Below are 9,668 nucleotides of genomic sequence, written 5' to 3'. Positions count from 1 at the left end.
GGTGTGTGGAAAATGAGTGACCGGGGAAGCAACATTTTTAAGTGCAATTTATTATTTGCCATTTTAGATCATTTGTAAGTGAAATAAGTAGTGGCAATAAATAAAACTGTGTGATAAAAATCTTTAATTGGGCTATCCTTTACGAACCCGCGGTAAATCGTAACAATATAATATTTGTGTTTAATTAGCATTGAAAAATGAAGGAATAATAAGACTTATTTTCATTAAAGTAATTATTCAAAGATTATTTCTTTAATTTTATAAATTGTCTTTTAGAATATTATTTAACTAATTTGTTTTGGAAGATTGACATTTAACAGTTGTATCTTGACTACTTTTTAAAACTATAAATATTTCACTTAAATTAAATGCACTAGAAATAATAATTTAATATGGACCTTTATAAGTGGAGTAAATACATTAACTTATTGTAAGCATCCAAATAATTTAAATCCCATATTTGGGATAGTTTATGTTGATGTACAGTATTTATATTTATTGTTCAAGTGTTTAAGATCCAAAATGTTTACATCATTGTGTATTTTGCCAAGATTTTTGATTATTAATTAATAATTGCAACTATATAATTCTGAAAAAAAAGTGAATTTATTTGTTTAAAAATATTTAACCTAAAAATTACAAAAAAATTGATTAAAAAACTTAAAAAAAAAAACAATATTAATGCAGTTACATGTAACTGACTATTTGCAAAAAAAAAAGTGCCAAACATACCAGCTCATTCTATCATTAAATTAAAGCAAGGGCAGTGTTGTAAATGTTTAATATATATTATTCTGTGTTGACTTTAGTTTGCCTACAGGGGCGACCAATAATATGCAATACACTTACTAATTATAAATATCGGTTTTAAATTAATTTGTATACTTTTAATAAAAAAATCGTTCTGCATTTGTTACCTTTATAGTGCGTGTGTGTATATATATATACATACACATATATACATACACACACACACATATATATATATATACATACATATATATATACTTTTATATACACACACATACATATATATCGTTGTTGCATTTGGCTTGTGAGCTAAGACAAGTCACAGGCAATATTATTTAAATATGCACACGTTAAGGGAAGATAGATAGATAGATAGATAGATAGATAGATAGATAGATAGATAGATAGATAGATAGATAGAGAGGTGACGAATGTGGAAAAAAAGATAATATAATTTTATACTCTCGACCTTGGGTGCTTTTTTTTTTCATTTAATGTTCTCCTCTTCATCCACATACTATCTTTTCATCTAGCTCTTTCTCCCTTCCCCCAACTTTTTTTTTTTTACTTTCCTAGTACCTACTCGTATGTCCGATAAAACGGATGCTATCTGCGATTTCGGGCTTGTAAATACATTTTTGTTGTTCGTTTAACCTCTCCGAATTTATCGAATAACATAAATTACGTTCTAGTTAAAGCTTTCCTAGCCACTTCTTCTCGACTTCCATTCACTACCCTGCTGTCATATACGCTTGTTTCCCTCTAATTAGGCACTAGGCACGTTCAGCAGTTCTGCCCTCACATCGAGTCTCGGCCAACACTGCTCCCCCCCTGGAGGAGATCATGTAGAAGGGGGGAGGGGGGATATATCACTTCTGAAATGAGAGGGGCATTGAGCAGGGGAGGGAAAGTGGTCCTAGACACATAGTGTTTTTGAACTTGGGTCTGTGAATAAGGCGGGGAGGGGGGAGGGGAATGCACAGACCCAGATGGTGCATGTGTGTTTTGCACAAAATATGGTCCACTATCTTCACAATTCATCTACTACGAAGTAAGGTACCTACCTCCCGAGAATTTGTTTGGAGTGATTATTTAAATAGAAACCAGAATGGTTAGACCGGGATATAAGATGAAGCCCTTCAAATGCGAATCCAGTGTTTTACAATCGCGTCACATGACCTATGGATGTTCACATATTAGAGAATCAAATTTGCATCAACAAAATATGTGTTTGCACCACCTGTAATTCTGTACAAGCATGTGACCAACAGCTTGATATTGACAGTGAATAAAAGTACACATTTGAACTCATAGGCGTGCGCAGGACTTCAGTATTGGTGGTGCCAGATTACACAACAGCCCTGTCATTCACGGACCCCGAGCCTAAAGCGGGGGGTGGGGGGGTCCTCCCCCGGAAAAACTTGGATTTGAAAGCGCAAAATGGTGATATTTAAGGTGTTTCCGAACAAAAACATTAAATACACAGATGTAAAAATTTTAACATTTTTTATGAAAAATTATGGCTTTGAACGTTATAATCACCAGGTAAACTACTAAACTATTTACAGTTTTAAGCTTTGTTGAGCCATAACGTAGAGGTGGGTCGAAAAGTATCAACCTGATACTTTGTCACTGATACGCGCCTGTATCAGGAACGGCAAACGAGTACACTTGAAAAGTATCAAGTATTTTAGTATCAGTTCAGAATTCGCCTGAAACAACACCACTGCCAATGTGCGCAGAACCCGATCGCAGATGACTGTCACTTGGGCGGAGCTTGTGAAAGGGGAGGGAGCAGGAACGACGAATAAGGGATAAATTTTTTTTTTCCTAGCCTAAATTAATTCTAAGTGTGTAGGGGAGGGTCCAGGTTAGGGGAGGACCTAAGTGTGTCTCAGGCCGAAGCCTATACACTCTACCATGCGGGTTTTTAACCATGCAGGACAAGGGCGCGTGCATCATGTTCTTATTGGGGTTTACTGGCCAGCCATGGCTGCAATTGGCGCCATGACTGACGCCCCATTGGTCGCCTAGCTTAAAAGCTAGCTAAGTGTGACCCAGGTAAAACCTGCATAGACACAGGGAAAACCCTGGGCCGGTTCATGCGGGGATCAATTAACATGAATTAAGCAAGCAGGTAACTACTGGACAAGAGGAAGAAGGGTCCAGGTAAGAAGAGTTGGAGGGGCTGAAAAATCAACCTTGGTGGAGTTGGGTGCTTGGGCCTTGCGGCCCGCATTTAAAGTTGGGAGCTCCTGGGTTATTATTAGCCAGGGGCGCATGCGCCCCCAGGGGCGGGCGACTTCACGTCAGCCCAGCCACAGCTGCCCAGGCAGCCTCAGTTAAGAAAGAAGTGGGCAGACGAGCCAGTAAACCGGCTCGAACTGCTGGCTCTCGGAGCGAAAGGCAGCCTGACATTGCGCCATCTTCATCTTCCTTCTTCCAGTCAACAGCCAACGACCTTTCAAGCCAGGGTGGGGGTAAGTCGTTCAGGCGAATGAAGTATCTTGCGAGTCGGACCCTCTTGCCCCCCAAATTCCCGGGTCGGTTGAAGGTCGCGCCGCCCAGGCTACCACTGGCTCCAACAGGGCCCCAACTTGAAGGCGCCGCCATCTCTTCCTTCAGAATTCCGATGCTGTTCAGTTCCGTTGCGCGCGCGGCAGTCCACAGCTCCGCAAGTTCCAGCCCGCAGTTCGTCTACACTTCGCATCCAGGGCACATCGAGCTCCCCTGCGGGCCTTCGCCGACGAAGCTGCTTTCTGCCGCGCGCCGAGCTACATTCAGGCTACCTTTCACCCCGACAGCCGTGATAACGACTCCACAGGCCGGCCATTGGTCCGCGGACTGCTATTGGTTATTCACAGCCACCCCAGCGAGATTGCAACTCTCGGGCTGGGCTCCCGTATCCGTCACCCGCGGGACGCGGTCGGTAGCAGTTGGCGCTGCTAGGCCGCCCCCAGCACGCACACAAAACCAACACGCACTGCCAGCCTTCGGTTACCCAATAGGGCGCAGGGAACTCCCAGCCAACAGCCCGCGAGAGAGATGCGCACGCCCCGAGAGACGACCACCGACATAAGGGATAAAGAAGGGAAATAATGTAGGGGAGGAAGCGCAGGGGAAGGCGTTGAAGGAGAGGCGCAAAGCGAAATTGTTACGAGTCGTTTGGTTATTGTCCCACATCAAAGTACGCTCAGTGCGCAGTGCGTGCACAGTCTCGTTCAAAAATAAAACTAATAAAATTTTAATATTAAAAAGTACATTAATACAAGATATAATATTTATATGTGTGCACCTAACAGCTATGAAAATGCAAATAAATTCTTAGTTGACACTAATAACAGATGTAATCAACATATGGACTTTTTTTTTCGGAAACAATTAGTAACTAGTGTTTTCATACATTAAAAGATTACGATTTTATCAAAAATAAAAATAAAAAAACAGATACGTACATTAGTGAGCATACTATATCAATGTTTACGTTTCAAATGTTTCTTCAGATTAGTCGATGATGATTTATAACTCAGTTTTTGTTTACACAAATTACAATTAGCAAACTCATTATTTTCCGTAAAAAAATTCCACACAAATGAAGTCTTTATCCTGCACTTATCCATTCCTTATTTCACTATAAAGATACTAACTACAAAGCATGACAGCCCGCAACAATGTACACGGTGGCAATTATTAATACACGGCCAGGACGAACTGCAGTGAATGTTGAACTGATTGATACTGGCTGTATCAGGCGGGCATGAGAGTAACAGAGGTAGAGAATTACCGGGCGTGGTGAATAATGTATCAGAAACACCGATACCTTTTTACGCCGGTGACGACGGCACGGAGGATGTGTACCCTGTAACAAGAATGCTGATACCTTGTCGCTTTCTGGGACCGCTACTGCTCTGATACAAAAGTATCAGAGACTTGTAACTAGGTACATTACTGTATCAGTATCAGGTTGAAACAGATACCGAAAATTGCTGTAACAACCATCTCTACCTTAAAGTAAATTGCACAAATTGTTTGCACGGAATTCATGCTGGTGGCTTTGAAAAACCTTAGGTACTTATATGTTTTCTGAAGACACCAAATAAATGCTAGAAGAAACATTCTCAAATGTTAAGTTTTAAAATCAACAAATCAAGGGAGTTTTTGTAACATACCTAAAATATGTAAAATATTAAAATAATAAAAATACACAAATAAGAGTGGGCAAAAGTTTTAACTTTTGGAATACAACAAAAATGTTTTGTCGGCGACTGCATATAAGTCATTGAGTAAGCCTATCCTTTTAACTAACTAAACTCTCTCCCTTTTTTTGAAATAAACCCTGGCGGACGGCGGCTATTATTCCGTGCGCCTGCCGAGTGGAGTGAACAGTGGACACCGAGCGCGCATTATATGTAATTCGAGGAGAACTATGAGAAGTATTTACATTTCAGAAGTTTCGTAGCCGCTGCCCGCGTGTACAACACGAGTAATTGCAACTGGTTTGTTTCCGTGTGTATAGTTGGTTCGATTGATAATTGATATACTGATTGTGTTATGAGCACATATCTGTAACTCGACACGATTGGAAAACATATTTTTTTTGGAAATAATGCGGATTTTTGTAAGTATGTATTATTTGTGCTTGTAAAAAACAAAATAACGTTAACCCTAATGGTGGTGCCAAGGCACCTGTGGCACCTACCGTGCGCACGCCTATGTTTGAACTCACAAAAAACACTCTATACTGTAAAAACCTACCCAAAACAAGGCTAGTAAACTGAAAAACGTAAATATAATCATTGAAAGATAACTAAGTGTGCCAAACTTGAAAGCCTTTACAAAGCCCTAACTAAGCGGATTCTGGACATGGCTGTCAACTGCCAGGACAAGATATCAGGGGGTAACGGGGAGGGGCTAAATTTAAAGATTCAGCACGGATCGTGTATTTTAGGTGCATTTAAAAGTGAACACACAAGAAACCTGAGATTCAAAGAAATAAACTTATTTGGAGTAGTGTACTTTTGTGTTTAAATATAACAAGTGTTAAGTTATACCTCGCAATAATAAAAAAAATATAAGAATTGATATCATCGGTGGTGTTTTGGAGTAAGTACTTTAAGCTGTCCGCCACTGGAACTTGACGAATAATATTTAAACCAGATGTAATAGGAGCCTGGGGCCTGAACACAAGCGCGAGGTCGTCTGCAGCCGCTACAGGCAGGGGGAGGGGTGGCGGGGGTGTACCTGTTGGGCGATCAATATAGCGTGCAGCCTCGAGCAGGCATCAGCCGGGCTCTGTGAATGGCCCGTCCCAGCCGCATGTTCCTGAACTGCTTGTGCCGCGGTCATTCAGCTCGAGAGCATTTTGTAGCCAGCAAGGACATGTTACCAGCCTCGCGCCGAGCCTTAGCCGGGCTCTGTGAATGGCCCGTCCCAGCCGCATGTTCCAGAACTGCTTGTGCCGCGGTCATTCTGCTCGAGAGCATGTTGTCGCAAGCGAGGACATGTTACCAGCCTCGCGCCGAGCCTTAGCCGGGCTCTGTGAATGGCCCGTCCCAGCCGCATGTTCCAGAACTGCTTGTGCCGCGGTCATTCTGCTCGAGAGCATGTTGTCGCAAGCGAGGACATGTTACCAGCCTCGCGCCGAGCCTTAGCCGGGCTCTGTGAATGGCCCGTCCCAGCCGCATGTTCCTGAACTGCTTGTGCCGCGGTCATTCTGCTCGAGAGCATGTTGTCGCAAGCGAGGACATGTTACCAGCCTCGCGCCGAGCCTTAGCCGGGCTCTGTGAATGGCCCGTCCCAGCCGCATGTTCCAGAACTGCTTGTGCCGCGGTCATTCTGCTCGAGAGCATGTTGTCGCAAGCGAGGACATGTTACCAGCCTCGCGCCGAGCCTTAGCCGGGCTCTGTGAATGGCCCGTCCCAGCCGCATGTTCCTGAACTGCTTGTGCCGCGGTCATTCTGCTCGAGAGCATGTTGTCGCAAGCGAGGACATGTTACCAGCCTCGCGCCGAGCCTTAGCCGGGCTCTGTGAATGGCCCGTCCCAGCCGCATGTTCCTGAACTGCTTGTGCCGCGGTCATTCTGCTCGAGAGCATGTTGTCGCAAGCGAGGACATGTTACCAGCCTCGCGCCGAGCCTTAGCCGGGCTCTGTGAATGGCCCGTCCCAGCCGCATGTTCCTGAACTGCTTGTGCCGCGGTCATTCTGCTCGAGAGCATGTTGTCGCAAGCGAGGACATGTTACCAGCCTCGCGCCGAGCCTTAGCCGGGCTCTGTGAATGGCCCGTCCCAGCCGCATGTTCCTGAACTGCTTGTGCCGCGGTCATTCTGCTCGAGAGCATGTTGTCGCAAGCGAGGACATGTTACCAGCCTCGCGCCGAGCCTTAGCCGGGCTCTGTGAATGGCCCGTCCCAGCCGCATGTTCCAGAACTGCTTGTGCCGCGGTCATTCTGCTCGAGAGCATGTTGTCGCAAGCGAGGACATGTTACCAGCCTCGCGCCGAGCCTTAGCCGGGCTCTGTGAATGGCCCGTCCCAGCCGCATGTTCCTGAACTGCTTGTGCCGCGGTCATTCTGCTCGAGAGCATGTTGTCGCAAGCGAGGACATGTTACCAGCCTCGCGCCGAGCCTTAGCCGGGCTCTGTGAATGGCATGAGGTGGGGCATCTGGTCTAGTACAAGGCTTTATGAAAGAACAATACAAGTTGAAAACTACTGGAAAACAATGATTGTTAAAGAAATTATGCTATATTAAAACAATGGGTTCTTTTTTTTTTAACTTCATTCTTATTCTTCCAACAACGAGAATCACAGTAAATTCTCATATCTTCTACAGCACCATCTATCCGATTACAGATAAAATTCTACAACAGTGTAGCAATATCATCTGCTCCCTTATTCCCATGCATTTCTGAGTAGGTAAGTATAAAAAAATATAGATTAAGTGAATATTTTCTTTGAATGGTTCTTGCATCGGGGTAGATTGATTCAAAATGTTATTTTGGAAAGGAAATACGCCATTGCTGGTTACACTGTATATCATGACACCTTATTAACTGCAAAATAACCATAGTTTTCTTGTGTAATAATTATGTTGTGTTTATTTTGCACAGGCTTGAGCTTGTCAGGAGCGTGGGAACTAAGGGCTGAAACTCCCTGTTCAGTTTATGTTCATGCATAATAACTTTAGGATTTGGAATATGTCACCTTCACTTCAACTCTCTGGCATTTTTTCTAATTCAATGTCGTTGGTTCACTTTCACTTTGAGGGCCGAGGATCCACAATAAGCATACCTCTAACCGTATACACATTACCACCGCTTGTAGTGTGAAGTGCTGACCTCAAGTCTGCCAACGTTTCAAGTGCTCGCCTCCCTTCAAAGGGTTTTGGGCTTCAACCCCGGCAGGGTCAACTCCGGAATATTGTCCTGTGAACAAGTGGGTTATTAGAGTGCACCTTATCCCCTACCTGTTCAATCCATTAATACTTCATTCTCATCACCAATCATCAACTTTCAACGATCCCATGTCGACGTGATGTTAAGCTCTACCCAACACATTCACTGTCTTTGAAGAAGATGAAAATTTTACCTGTAGCTTTTGGGAAGTAATGAGTTCATCTCATTTAGTCATAAAAGCATAACTCCAAAACATGTGTACTACATGAAGTCTTGTTTTAAAACATAATTGATCATATATTACTTGCAATAAAACTAATGTGTTACTGTGAAACACGATTAAAGAGCAAATGGTACTACTGATATATTGTTCATGTTTTGGTGGTGTGTGGATGTTGTATACATTCAAGTGAAACGCCAAGTTCCCAGTATTAACTGCATTATTCAAACTCTACTCTTAACTCTGACTACATGGAGTATTTGGCCTATTTATGTTTAAGTGCGATTCTTTGACACACCCATCTCGCACCACTGTCCACAAGTATAACATGTGGCATATGTTGCTCTGAGCCGAGTGTCAATGAGGATATGTATCCTGCAAGGCTATCCTGATGACTGGAAACACCCCCCCTCCCCTTTATGCTGATCATACCATTCTCATCAATCATTTGAATATGTATTTCTTGTGTCATGGCATGTTAGACAGCATAGCTTACATTTGCCAACAATTCAATCCTTTATGCATGCTAGCCAAAAGGACAATGAAATAGTGTACATGCATCTCACTACCCCCATAATACCACACACTAGACATTCGCAAGTACATTTGTATAGCCCGGTAATGGCTCACTTTAGACATACAGTTTAAAAAATATTTTTTAAGTGAATAAAAATATTAAGTAATAAAAGTATGACTACATCATACATAATCTTTACACCTTTAATTTATTAATGTCCTATAAGTTAAATTAGTTTTTTATTCACAATATCTGAATCACATCTGATTTTTTTATACAAAATATACTACTTATACTAATTTAATTTTTTTTTTTATTCATCTTAGGTTCAGTTTAACTTGATCAAGCTTTTTTTTTAAGTACTGCTAGCTCGTAGACAAGATGCTAGATCTTGAAAGTTCTGACAGCTCGTAAACATGGCTCTACAAGTTATAGGTGCAATGTGTTATTCCCAGCACGTGAGAATGCCACTCCAAACACGAGTGCAATCTTGTAATCTGTTGCCAGGTCATGAGTGATGTTCCCAGCTCATGTATGCCACTGTATCTCGTGTGTAGTGTTTTGAGCTTATAGGAAAGCCACTTCATTCCTTATTTACATTACGAATCGGAGACTATTTTAATATGAAACAACATTTAAATGAAAATTTAGTCAAGGCAAGCTTCCATTTAAGCACAAAACATTGACAGCTAGTATTTTATTCAAAACATTATGTTAAGTTTATTTCTACATATGCACTACAAATGTCTTAAGCAATCAAAATATTTTGTTTTTACACACTTAAACAAATT

The sequence above is a fragment of the Bacillus rossius genome, chromosome 17 (genome assembly GCF_032445375.1).
Source record: "Bacillus rossius redtenbacheri isolate Brsri chromosome 17, Brsri_v3, whole genome shotgun sequence".
Lineage (NCBI taxonomy): Eukaryota > Metazoa > Arthropoda > Insecta > Phasmatodea > Bacillidae > Bacillus > Bacillus rossius.
This window is presented reverse-complemented; position numbering follows the sequence as displayed.